The sequence below is a fragment of the Micropterus dolomieu genome, linkage group LG07, assembly GCF_021292245.1.
Source record: "Micropterus dolomieu isolate WLL.071019.BEF.003 ecotype Adirondacks linkage group LG07, ASM2129224v1, whole genome shotgun sequence".
Taxonomy (NCBI): domain Eukaryota; kingdom Metazoa; phylum Chordata; class Actinopteri; order Centrarchiformes; family Centrarchidae; genus Micropterus; species Micropterus dolomieu.
Window position 1 is genome coordinate 21342804 of NC_060156.1, and position 12976 is coordinate 21355779.

At 41.0% G+C, this 12976-nt stretch overlaps 1 long non-coding RNA gene across 1 annotated transcript in view; it reads left to right on the top strand.

The window, feature by feature from the left end:
* LOC123973989 overlaps positions 1–11060 on the top strand; it is an 11279-nt gene extending 219 nt beyond the window's left edge. The window contains exons 2-6 of the long non-coding RNA XR_006825747.1: positions 8793–8887; positions 9505–9625; positions 9791–9939; positions 10087–10131; positions 10247–11060. This is a non-coding gene — a long non-coding RNA (uncharacterized LOC123973989). The remainder of the gene's footprint in view (positions 1–8792; positions 8888–9504; positions 9626–9790; positions 9940–10086; positions 10132–10246) is intronic.
* Positions 11061–12976: the final 1916 nt, after the last annotated feature.

Here is a 12976-nt window from a genome sequence, read left to right on the forward strand (position 1 = left end):
TGTGATACCCCCCCCCCCCCCCCCACACACACACACACACACACACACACTTTGCATGTTAACTCCCGTTCAATAAGATTATGGTAGGCTAGAGAAGGCGGTTAACGTGTCATTCCTTCATTCCCACAGTCTCACTGTTGCGCAAGACCCACAGTCAGACTACAGGCTACTGCTGGGTTTCTCTCACATTTTATGAATCATTAGGACTATTTTTAAAGTCAGTTTATTAGCTAGTGAAATGATTGACATCAGGAATTATGGATGATTTGTGGCTGTTTGAACCCTCACAGGCTGTCTCAGAAATATTAATAAATCTACTCACCTTAAACCACAGTTTCTCAACCTTTTATGACAACTCATTTTTAGGTCCAATCATTGCAGCAGAGTTGTCAAATTTTCACAGCTCTTATTCCATTTTTAAAAGACTTGAGGAAACTGCAAATAGATTATATTCAAAAATACATCTCAAACCCAATCTATGCAATGCTACTTTTACCCATTGTATTAACACAAGAAAAAAAGGAGTAGGTCTAAATTTCCATAACCTTTCTGAAAATTATGATGTTTCAGTCATTTGACCGCAGTTATTATCACTCAACTGAGATCCATGTGTTTGTGCTATGACATTATTTTTTAAACAAAGCTGATGTTGGCTAGCATTTTATGTTTAAAATGGCAACAGTGCTTTGCTAGAAAGTGCATTTCACCCCTCCAACCAGCAGTTTGCAGTATAGTTACATCACATTTGGTCAGAAATATTTCTAGACAGATTGCTAGACAGTAATGCTGCACTGGAAATAAATTCGACAAATAAATACATTTATTAAAAACAAAAAAAACAATCAACAAATAAAGTAAAAATAAAATGCTAAGAGAGATACAGTTACATATCATAGAAACAAGTGTGTGACTTGTGCCAGGCCAATACATCTCCTGAATAAAATGTAAAAGATTATATAATTATATAATATAATTATATACTATAATATTTAAATGTATCTCCCCAAAAAATACACCCATGTAATTCCTACACCATGAGCATTCAGTTTTCTGGTTTCAGGCTTTGCACCAGATTTTATACCTGACTGTGGGGATTTGTTCCCATTCAGCCACAAGAGCTTTAGAGAGGTTCAGCACTGAGGTGGGGTGATAAGGCCTGGCTCGCAGTCAGCATTCCAGGTGTTGGTTGGGGTTTAGGTCAGTGCTCTGTGCAGGCCTGTCAAGTTCTTCCACACCAAACTGGGAACACCATTTCGTTATGGACCCGGCTTTGGGCACAAGGGCATTGTCATGTGGAAACAGGAAAGAACCAAACACAAACTGTGGACTCCACTTTGGAAGCTGATATTGAAACATATTGAAAATATGTTGTGGTATTAGGTTTAACCTGGAAAAAACAGCCCTAAACCAAAGTATGTGGATATGGGCGTTGTTATCATTTCCTCTTCCCTTCCAACTTTGACTCTTACCAACTACACCTTTCTCCGTCTTTCTCCCTGTCTCTGTCCATCAGTCTGGGTGGCGGTAGGCCCAGTGCCGTGGTGAATACCAATAGTGAGGAGGAGCATATGTGAGCCATACTTAATCCTGCTAATCTTCCTCCAAAATAAAAAAGAAAGGGAACAAAAAAAGTAGAAAAGAGAGGAGGGTGGAAAAACATGAGAGAAGGTTTCTCTTTCTGTCTGGGGAGCTGACCGGCTGAGGCCAAATGAACTGAAAGACATGAATAATGTCCTGGCTCTCCCCCTCGATCCCTTTCTCTGCGAAATCTTGGAACGAAATGAAGCAAAATTCTCGCTTTTGTTGAAATCTGTAGTGAGGAACGTGAGACGCCGTCTGCCGCCACCACTGCTGTTACTCTGTGTGTGTGTGTGTGTAACGTTGTCTCCTAGTTAGATTCATATTCAGCTCTCCTTCAGCAGCGATTCACTGTAAACTCAATGACAAAGTTAAGTGCCAGTACAGGAAGTGGAGGAAAATTACAAAAAAGTTTCATTATACCATTGTCCTGAGTTTACATCCTGTCTCTTTCAAGTCACGTCAGAATCATAGCTTTTATTAGCCGACAAGTATATCATTTGTGGGATATATTGTCATAATGTATGCATGTTTCTTACCAAGTCTACACATTCAGATAACTCATGTGCCTCAAGTTTCAAGTTCAAACGCAGGAAAAGACAAAAAAAAAAATACAGTTATGTACTTCTGTCATTCTCAGAAAACAAATATTTAGGATTATCAGTCAAAAGCAGCCACCATAGGACCTCATTCAATCGTTCAATGAGAGAACGGTGACCAAAGTGGTGCAATAATTAACACAATCATCAGAGTTTATCATAATAAACATGAGATAACTTGAAAAGAATGAACTAAAGGAAAGCAGTGAGTACAATTTCTTCTCTGAGCCCAGAGAGATATAAAGCTTGAAGGTCTGTTTCTCTACCCTCTCTTCTGGTGTAACTGTTGTTATAGTAACAGATAATGTAATCTTGTTTAAAATTTGATGCATGCCGTTCAACACGGAAACCACAGCAAACCAGTGCAAATCTTTTTGAAAGTGAACTTGCCCCTGGTCTTCTCCGGGTGAAAAAGATGATCAGTTGGATTAAGGTGTGACTGACTTGGCCAGTCAATAACGTTTTGGCCCAAACAGCTACTTGGGTGTCATGTCTGTATGTTCAGAATCAATGGGCCTCATGCAAGAACATTTTCATATTCTAATCGTGAAACTCTCTCATTTTTTTTCCTGTGTGGTTTGCTCGTGTTCCAAGTCAAATTCAGCAAACTCGTTTAAGTAAACAAATTCAATCAAAAAATAACAGTCAAAAAGTTAACACAATTAGCAGTGTCAATAGTTATATCAAAAAACCCAAAACAATAAAAAAGCAAATATTATAGAACAGCCGTCAACGATGTGTCATCAGACCATGATTACTTGGATGCTAATAAATCACAACGTTTCACTCACAATTTGTAAACCCAAGTAAAATAAACTGACTCCATGCAAAAAAGCATGGAAAGCAAAGGTAAACAAGACATATCATCTACTGCCATGCTGTGCACCTCTGTGCGGCTGTGCTTAAGTACAGTAAAGCTGATGATACACGGAGCAACTTTTAGAGCAATCGTGCAGGGCAACGTTGCCGTCAATGGTAATGAATAAAGATTACTGCCGTAATCCCCTTCCCTCACCACTCCACCACCCGCCCCGCACAGCCTCTATCCGTTCAAAACATAGTCGGACTTGCCACTAACAAGATTGCCCAGCAACATTGCTCAAAAAGTTGCCCCGAGTATCATCAGCTTAAGGGTTTGAGGTAATTGCTAACGTCACCATGCTCACAGTGACAATGTTAACATGCTGACGGTAGCAGATATAATGTTTAGCATGTTCACCATCTTAGTTCAGTGTGCTAGCATGCTAACATTTGCTAATTAGCACTGAACACAAAGAATAGCTGAGGCTAATGGGAATGTCATTAGTTTTGAAGGTGTTTGGTCATTAACTAAAGTATTGGACAAACTGCAATTTTAATCTATGACGGCACCAGATGAAATAATAAGGGATCTCTGAGGGGGACAAAATTTCATGCTGATCCATTCCTATAGTTGTTGAAGTATTTCCCTCAAAACCATGAATATGAACCTTATGGTGGTGCTAGAGGACAAGTCAGAGGATCGTCAAAGTCAGTAGGCTTTATCCTGTGGAGGCCATGAATGTCTGTACCATATTTCATGGGAATCCACCCAACAGCGTAGTTGTTGAGAGATTTCAGTCTGGACCAAAGTCGTGGACAGACCAAGATACAGCTTGGTGGCCAAAAACAGAAATTAGGGACAGACTAGTACACATGAAGGCACAAAAGGAAATTGCAATCTGATGTTGTCCTTTAAAAATACTCTCAAAAATGTAATTTAAAGTTACAGCTCTGCCAAACCTGAGATCATCAGTGGAGTTCTTCCAAGGTCTCTGACTGGAAAAGTCTGATCAACCTGGTGGTTAATCTGCTAAACTTTCTCTGTACAGGTATGTGGGAGGTGAAGAAGTCACTAAAGTAGGCAGGCACAGGCCATCTAACACATGATGAACCATGTGGATCCTGGCGAGAAGGGGAGACATCAGGCCTCTGAGTCTCAGGGGCTGGACAGTGTTACGTTATGCTGGCTGGGGGCTTTATCTCCACAACAGCTATTAGGAGGTAATTAAGTCCTAACACTGCAGAGCCTCCCATGGTTACTATAACATAACTGCAAATGGGAAGCTTACAAGCTCCTTTAGACGGCATGACAAATTGAATGGAACTCATTGGGCTTCGGCTATTATTCCAGCGGCCCCATCTGGCTGGGAAAAGATAAAGGGGATTTGCTGGAGGTTGTGAGGGGTTGAGCCTCCATGCTCAGTGTGTGTGAGGGATAAGGAACGAGAGGGGGGTCCTGGTCCAGTGTAAGAAGTGTTTTGAGGGTTCCAGGGGGATTTTTTTTTCACTCCTCTTTGGTCTGAGCTTCAATTCAACAGGCAGCCTGAGATTTGCTTTGGCCAAATGTTACAAATGTTTCGACAACCTGGTCTCTGATCCTTGGGGGTCACCCAGGAGGGCACGGGGGTACAACGGCTTTACGCCCAGAGATTTAACAAAGCAGCATGAGGATGAATATATTCACACTTGTATTCACTCCCTGGGCCTCCAGATGCTTGTTTTAGGGAGACAGAGACTAGACTGAGCTCTGCACAGCCCAAAGCAGGCCAGCTGGCAGTTTGAGTCTATAGTACGTCCGTGACCAAACTTGTGGTGACAAAAAAGTGTCATGTTCACTGGAGTGTTGATGTCAATGGTCTACAGGGAAAAGATGGTGACTGTTGAAAGTATTTTTTTAAAGATGTTTAGAAAGTATATTTATAAATATATATATACTTTTATACATTTATATAATGACACTGTGGAAATATTGCCTTTGTTTCCATGGTTTCAAATAAAAGTAACAATTGAACCACATAATAATCTACTTACTTTTTCTCCAACTTTTTTTAAAATTGTGCCAATCTTAAATGGAAACTATTGTGCATCAAAATGAATGAACTAATCCTTGCAATCATCTGATTTATAATCTGATTTGGCCCCTGTTTTATTTCAAGACATGTTTGTGTCACACAACAAGCAGTTTACACTGGAAAGATGAAAGCTACTATAGACATAGTGCTATGATAGGGAGATCAAAAGACAAATTATTTTTGGTTTTGGGTTATACTGGCAGGTGTTTCTGTTATTTTGGTGATCTGAAAGTGATCTAGAGATGAATCAACACCTCTCTAAAAGAAAAAACTGAATTACTTGACATTAAAACCTTCATGAAGGGATGATTTATTTAATACTGTTGTATTAGACTGCATTAGGTTTAGTTAGGGGTGTTTGTCCCCCTCAGTCTGTATCCATATTATTTGAAAATACTAATTATATGTCAGACGAGCTTCCATCCACACTGACATTTTTAGGTTGCTCTAAAAGCTCACTGTCTACGCAGAACCTCTTCTTCTTCCTCCCATTTTGGTTGGCACACAACACAACAAAATTGCTTTAGCACCACCATCTGGTCTGCAGTAGGGTTAAATGGATACATTTGTTTTCAGCAAGTTTACTCCATTCTGTCACCTGCAACTGTCTTCGATCCCTGATTTTGTATGTCTATTTTTGTGGTCAGGAAATTGCAATTTAAAAAAAAAAGTGATTAGATCCCAGGTAATTCTTGCAATTCTTGGGCTTATGTGGTGTTCTTACATCGTACACCTAAAGAGATGCATAACCCTTAAGGTGTGCCTAAATTAAAACAAATGCACTATTTTTCATCAGATGGTTGCAATGAATTAGATGTGGTTGAACGTTTTCACAGATTTGTAACGTTGTTGGACTAGCAAACTGCTTTGAAGGATTCAATTATATACCATGCATTGTACGTTTATTATTGTTACAACAGGAGATTCTTTTTTAAAATGACTACAATGACCAAATTACCAAAAAGCTAAGAGTCTTATCCACGGATGCATACATCAATATCACATTGTTATATTCACGTCACTTGTATTTAACATCAGTGGCTCAAGAAAGTTGTCCATTGGGTTGTAGTGACTTCTGTGGAGAACAGTAAGAAATTTCTCTTTGCTTCCTCAGTAAAATAAGAGTCTAAAATTTATAAGTGCCGTTTTCAAATCTATCCAATCTGGAGATTTTTCAAAGGTGGAACATGCATGCTTTGTGTGGCTGGAAAGCCTAAACAAAAAGAAAATGTATCTGTGTTATTGTGGATGAGGCCATGGTCCAGCTTAAAGTCACTGATAGCCCTACAGTATCCTCAGTGCTGCATCACAATGGGTGTAAAAGGTCAAATGATGGGGATCTGCCAGGCTTAACAGGCTCTCATTCAGATGGCGATTGTCAGAAGGCCAGAGACAATAGGCTGAGGAATAACAATGGTGTACACAAGCAGACCAGGCCATCCCCGTTCTGCTGCAATTAGCGTCATATGGAGGGACTGAGAGGCTGGGTTACATTCCTTCACTCTCACTGCCAGCCTCCTGATCCCATCACACACACAGCCCATCATCCCTAACAAAGGGGCAGACTACTTTATTACCACCCCACTGCTAACCAGCTGTCATCACTCTGGAAGTAGTAGTTACTATGGTAAGGTCAACTGGTGTTTCCCATCCCTAAAGTGAAAATTCAACTTTCTAAAAACTTGAATAAATTATTCATTAAAAATATTTTATTTCAAAAGGCAGAATAAAGGGAAAATTGAGATAGGTTCAACTATACAGTCATAGTTTGAGATTTCTGTGCAGCAATGTTAGGAAGGCAACTTTGTGTTTCCCTCTATAGCTCATGTTGAATGTCATTGTGACCAAACATTCAAGACAGATTAATTAATCATTAATATATTTCTGTCAGAGGACTGACTCAGGAATGAAATAATGACTCGATCCAGGGTCTCAATTAGAGCTGGCTGTTTTGATTTTCATCAGTTATGAAAACACAATACTCATCAAACTAAATGGAGTAGCAGCAAAACAAATGGTTGGTCTTTTTTCTTTTTTTTAAACCTCACTTGGAAGTGCATTATAATGGAAGTCCACTATTATCAGATGTTGTCTTGAAAAGCTGTAAGCACACAAAAACAGTAAGCATAGGTCAAAGTTAAACCAATAAGTAGCTCTCTGAGATCTAATGGACATTTAAAATTGACATTTTGGGTAATAACTTTAACTTTAACTTTCAGTATAATTTACAAACTTACACAACCCTCAACAAGACAAGTACAGGGGGTGGATGAATGGATGATGGATAAATACTGTAAACTGAATTAATCTTTTATTTTCTGACCGCTTATGATTGTAGCAATTAAAATGGTTTCATAACCAAAAGGAATAATGGTCAAAACTATGGAAATTTCTCGCATGCAAGACTGTTTCATCAAAAAAGTATAGCATTGGTTGTTTGTTCAAACACTTGGGATGAATTTTATTTATATTTTCCATATGAATGACCTCATGTAGCGATACAAATAATTATGTCTCCAGAACAATGGCCAAGTAGCGTGTAACAGAAAAGGAGCAGAAACTCTTAGGGGAGGTTCAGGGGGATGGTTGTTATGCAAACTGGATGACCTTGACATCATAAACTTAATTTTCATGTCCCATCTTCTGACAGCAAGAGCTGAATTCCCCCAAACTGTCAGCACTAATTGGAGAGACAATACTATGACCATTTTGGTCATGGACCTTCATCAGGCATCCTAGGTGTCCCTCTCCTACCAACAATCAACATATTGTGTTTTAACCTTGATGGTGATGTTTCCCTGACCTTCACCAAGTAGTTTTATTAACCAAACGTTAACCAGATAATCATAGAAGTGGCAGGTCAAAGATATGAAAGGCACTGACAAACACTGCTTTTCCCTTTTAAGAACAAGGACTTGATGCACAGGCAGAGTAGGCCTTTTGAATGGCATAGACTGAGCAGACGTTAACAGACTTTGGGGATGAGAAAATGGACAGGTCTCCAAAGCAGGGCCACGCGGCCCATGGAGCTGGAGAAATGGGTGGGTGAGTGGGGGGCACTTGGCAACTCGACACACTAGCTCTCTTTCAATTCTTCAGCAATTATGCTGTCATCAAGCCAGTTTGCTTTTTTGAGAATGAAGAGAGGGACACAAATAAGGGCCACGCTGGTTTAATTAAACTAATACCAATTCATGTTCCAGCAAGATGCTTGAGGCGTCATTAAGAGAAGAAGGACAGAAAGGGTCTGTTCCTGTGTGTGTCAGTGCATGTGAGTGTATGAATGTATGCCCATTATGTATGTGAGAAATTTTGAGTATGTGTGTGTGTACCCTTACTTCCAGTCCATTGAGCTGTGGTGCTGTTGCACACTCTCTGCTGCCCTGGTTTTGGTCTAACAGAACAGAATGGGTGGAGGAAGGAGGGAGGCGATGGGAGAAAGCAGAAAAGAGGAGGAGGAGGAGGAGGAGGAGGAGAAGGTGGGGGTCTGCATGGAGGGGGGCTGTTTGTCACTGTGAATCGGCTCAGGGTGGTTCACATCATCTGGCTATTGATGGCAGCCCCTCCCCTGTTGTAAAACAAGCTCCTGTGGGCCTGCCTGAACACTGGGGACATTGTGTCCCACCCTCGCAGGAAACATACCACCCAAAGTGCTGCTACCCCCACCACCATCCACCCACAGCATCCCTAATACTAATTCTTCTCTCTCTGTACATCTCCATCTTTTCTTCCCTTGCCCCAGGACATGATGTAAACCTTGAGTTGAAGGTGAATCAGCAGAAACCTGGAGGAGATGGACACAGGACAAGGGAGAGTATGACCATTTCAAAGCAACAGGTAGGACTAATGAGGCTGGTTTGAAGGATGGAGGGAAAGACGGAGTCAGCAGAAAGTGGAGGAGGCTCAGGGAGGTGCAGAGAGGAAGACGGATTTGAAGGGCTGGTGTAAAGGGGGCGTTCCCCATGGTTTCCGTAATATGGAGGCCTAATGGGAAGATTGATGGATTGAGACAGCAAAACAAAACAAGGGGTGGTGATAAAATGTAGAGTGGGGGATAGAGAAAGTAGGGATCAGGCTGAATGGTGTCTTGAAGCCTCAATTCTGAGCATGTGTGAGTGTGTGTGTCACAAGGCCGAGAGAAGGAGGAAAATTTACTGCCTTTGGGGGCAGGGAGTGGGTGTGACTCGTTCCCTAATTACCAGGGAGGTCTCGGGAGCTTTGGGCACAAGACAAGTGTGAAGGGTGGGAGAATAAGACAGGATACAAGGGGTTAGTGCAGGTCAGTGCTGACCACCTAGGATGCCCTTTGCAAAAGGCGTGCACCCCCATTCCATTTCAACCCTCCCTGAGTGCCCTGGCTGAATGCTATAAATAAATATCGTGTCTTCCCCTCTAAAAGCTGATAATTTACTGCCCACCCATTCCGTTCTGCCCATCTCTTCTCCATTTCTCAGTCCCGTTGCCAGGCGGTGAATGGAGCTCGTCCTTTGAGTTTGGAGGGCCAGGCCTGTGTTTTCTGGAGGGGCTGTCCTCAAAGTTTGGAGCACCCTGGAGTGGACACACACACACACACACGTATGCTTACATGTTGAATGCCACACATGCTCCTTTATCAGCCACTTCTAACACAGCTCCCCACATAGCATGAATTTGAGGGATTCTTATGGGAGTGACCTGTCGTTCAATGCAGGCGCAAGAGAGCTAACTCCTTTCTTTCCTAATTAAATCTGAGACTAACAGGTGCTTCAGGTTGATGATCCTTAACTCTGGGTCCGAACCGAAGGCAGACATGTCACTGTGGATGCTCTCATCAGTCCCCTACGTAGTTTTTAATGCATGTTCCTGGATTGAGGCTGCACTTGTTCAAACAAACTTGAACTCTTCATCAGGTTATTTCATTTGTTGTACCTCTAAAGTTTTTATATCATACTGGTTCAATTCTGACTTTCCATTGCATTTTGTACCCCCCTTTCTCTCCCCGTGTTTGCTGGGTGTATCTCAACTTTCTACTATCCACATGGAATGTGAAACCATAGCCAGAAGATGTAAAAATATTCATCAAACTAATTTTTGATAGTTAGGTAGGTATGATGTCTTGTTGTTCCATCCCTTCACCACATATTTGTTTTTCTTCCACACTTTCTAACTCTTTTTTTTAAACCATCTGCTTCCCTGATACCCTTGCCTGCATAACAGTCACCTGGAGGAACAGAAAAAAAGAGGAAAACACAGCGAGCATGCAACTGAGACAGATAGAAATCTTTAAACACCAGTACTGCCATGGTGCTGTTCACTCAACAGAGGGCTGAGAGTGAATGCCTGAGAGTATAAAAAAACAACCAAGAATCAACGAGAAGGAGAATGACTCTGCTACCATGGCAGAGTCAAACAGACTCAGCTCAGAAACTGTAATCCCAACAAGGAGCACAGGGAGGACAGAGAGGGATGTGAGAAATGGAAGGGGAGAGGGTCTGTCATGGAGGAAAATAGTGTCTGTATTCCCCAGTAAATCGATGTTGTTGAGAAGTTTGGGCCTTGCCAGTAAAGTGAAGAAACGGCAGTGGCAGCTGCACCCAGTTTTGTGCCTGCTGACAGAGAGGAGGCTTTTGTTTGCAGCACAGGCGGCACAGTGAACAGCATAGGGTGGCATCGTCTGGAATGTGACATTATTGTTTTTTTAATGGAGGCTGGGTCAAAATGGGGCACTCTACAGGGGCAATTAAGAGAGAAATTTGTGTGTGTGTGTGTGTGTGTGTGTGTGTGCATACTATAATGTATGTGTGCCAGTTGTAGCAAGTACTACAGCCAAAGTGTAGTTTTAAGCATATACTTTATTTTGCCTAAAAACACAGCAGCTTGTTGTAACAGAAAAATGTAAGTTACTTCTTGTACTGTATAGTTAACACCAACGTCAATGTTGTAACTAGTCAGTTTCTCACTAAACATGCTACTTTGTTCAGCTGCACCATGTCCACTTATGCTATAACTTAATTAAAGCAAAACATTGTCACCCATGTGTGAGTGTGTGCACACTCAGCGGCATAATACAGTACCAATACACTGCCAAGTTGCATTTTTGCGTAGGAAGTTCTGCGGTTGGAAAATTTTTGTTTCAAATGATATGGCTGTCTGACAGCAAAGTAAATGCTTGTTTATCTTTTACCTCATTAAATAAATAAATTAACAATTATTCATGGATTACTTCTGTTGTACTATGATGCTTTTTTTTACTAAAGTAAGGATAGCTGTCACACAAAAATATTGGCATAAATAATAAAAACATCAATAAAAGTCTAAAAGTTCCTGGTACAAGTGATGCCAGCGACAATTCCCATCTCAAGTGACTGTAGCATAAATTGGACCAAATTCAGTATTAAAAATAATGACCAGTACCTACAACATGAGGCAAACTGCCATAAGCAATGTCTGTTGATCAGTTTTGACTAATGTTACATGATGCAGTGATCATGTGTATGCACACACATGCACACTTGCGCACACACACACACACACACACACAGCTATTTTTCACTATCCAACAGTTAACAAGCCAACACCTGACTTCAATCTGGCAGCACCTGCAGTGTGCTCACAAGTGCGTGTGTGCATGTTTACTTGTTTGTGTGTGTCCCTGCATGGATGCATGTCTGTGAGTTTAACAGGCAGGTGGTAATGAGGCACACTGTGCTGTACTGGCTTCTATAATGAGGTGGCAGGCAGTGAGGGATAGGGCCAGTGCCACTAATGGGCCCCTATAGCCTCTAATAAGCAGTAATTATAGTGTGTGTTTACCAAGTGGCTCCAACGTGGTTGAAAAGGTTACCTTCACACATAGCTACTCCACTGCTGGCCCTCCCACCTGGGGGCATTAAGTGACAACACTGGAAAGTGTTTTTTTGTGAACTGTATATGTGTTGGAATTAGTATGTGTGTTAGTTTTGGGGATGGAGGAACAATCATAGGGGTTCTGGTATTTTACAACAGTTTTTTTTCACTGTCATATATTTTTGAGTCTTGCCTCCTGGCTACCTTCTGCTCTGCCACCTTGTGTAAATCAATGCTTTTTTAAAGATTAGAGAGACTATTATATATATATATACTATATTTGTAATTACTTCTTTCATCATCATTCTTGACAAGCTGAAATATAATATTGACAAGCTGAAATATAAATAGTAAGATAAATGGGTCCTGGATACTATCTTGGGTAATATTTAGACCACATCAAGATGCAACAATGATTATTTTGCAAGCATTCAATACTAACAGCTCCCTTAAGCTTACGAAAGGCAAAAGATATCTTCAGAATTAAACTGGAATTTTAATGGTGGTGCAATTCAACTTAGAAATATAGCTAAAATTCGATCTATGTTAACTTTTAAGGACACCGAGACCATTTTACACGCCTTCATCTCATCACGCCTGGATTATTGCAACAGCCTTTTCACCTGTTTAACCCAAAAATCTATTGATCGACTCCAGACTGTCCAGAACACAGCTGCCAGGCTTTTAACCAGAACAAAGAAATATGACCACATTACTCCTATTTTAGCTTCATTACACTGGCTCCCAGTATGTTTTAGAATTGACTTTAAAATTCTATTGATCACTTTTAAAGCTCTTCATGGCCTCTCGCCTTGTTATATTTCTGACCTTTTAGTCCCATACGCACCAGCACGTACCTTGAGATCCTCGGGCAGAGGTCTGTTGTCTGTTCCAGAGTCTCGACTGAAAACTAAAGGGGACAGAGCGTTCGCTGTCAGGGCCCCGAGGCTCTGCAACAGCCTGCCCGAGGAAATCAGGTCGGCTGAGTCAGTGAACTCTTTTAAGTCCCTTCTTAAAACATACTTTTATAGGAGAGCTTTTCCCGATCTTATTTGACTTTATTTTATCCCTTTTATTTTATTGTATTTTACTAATTTTATA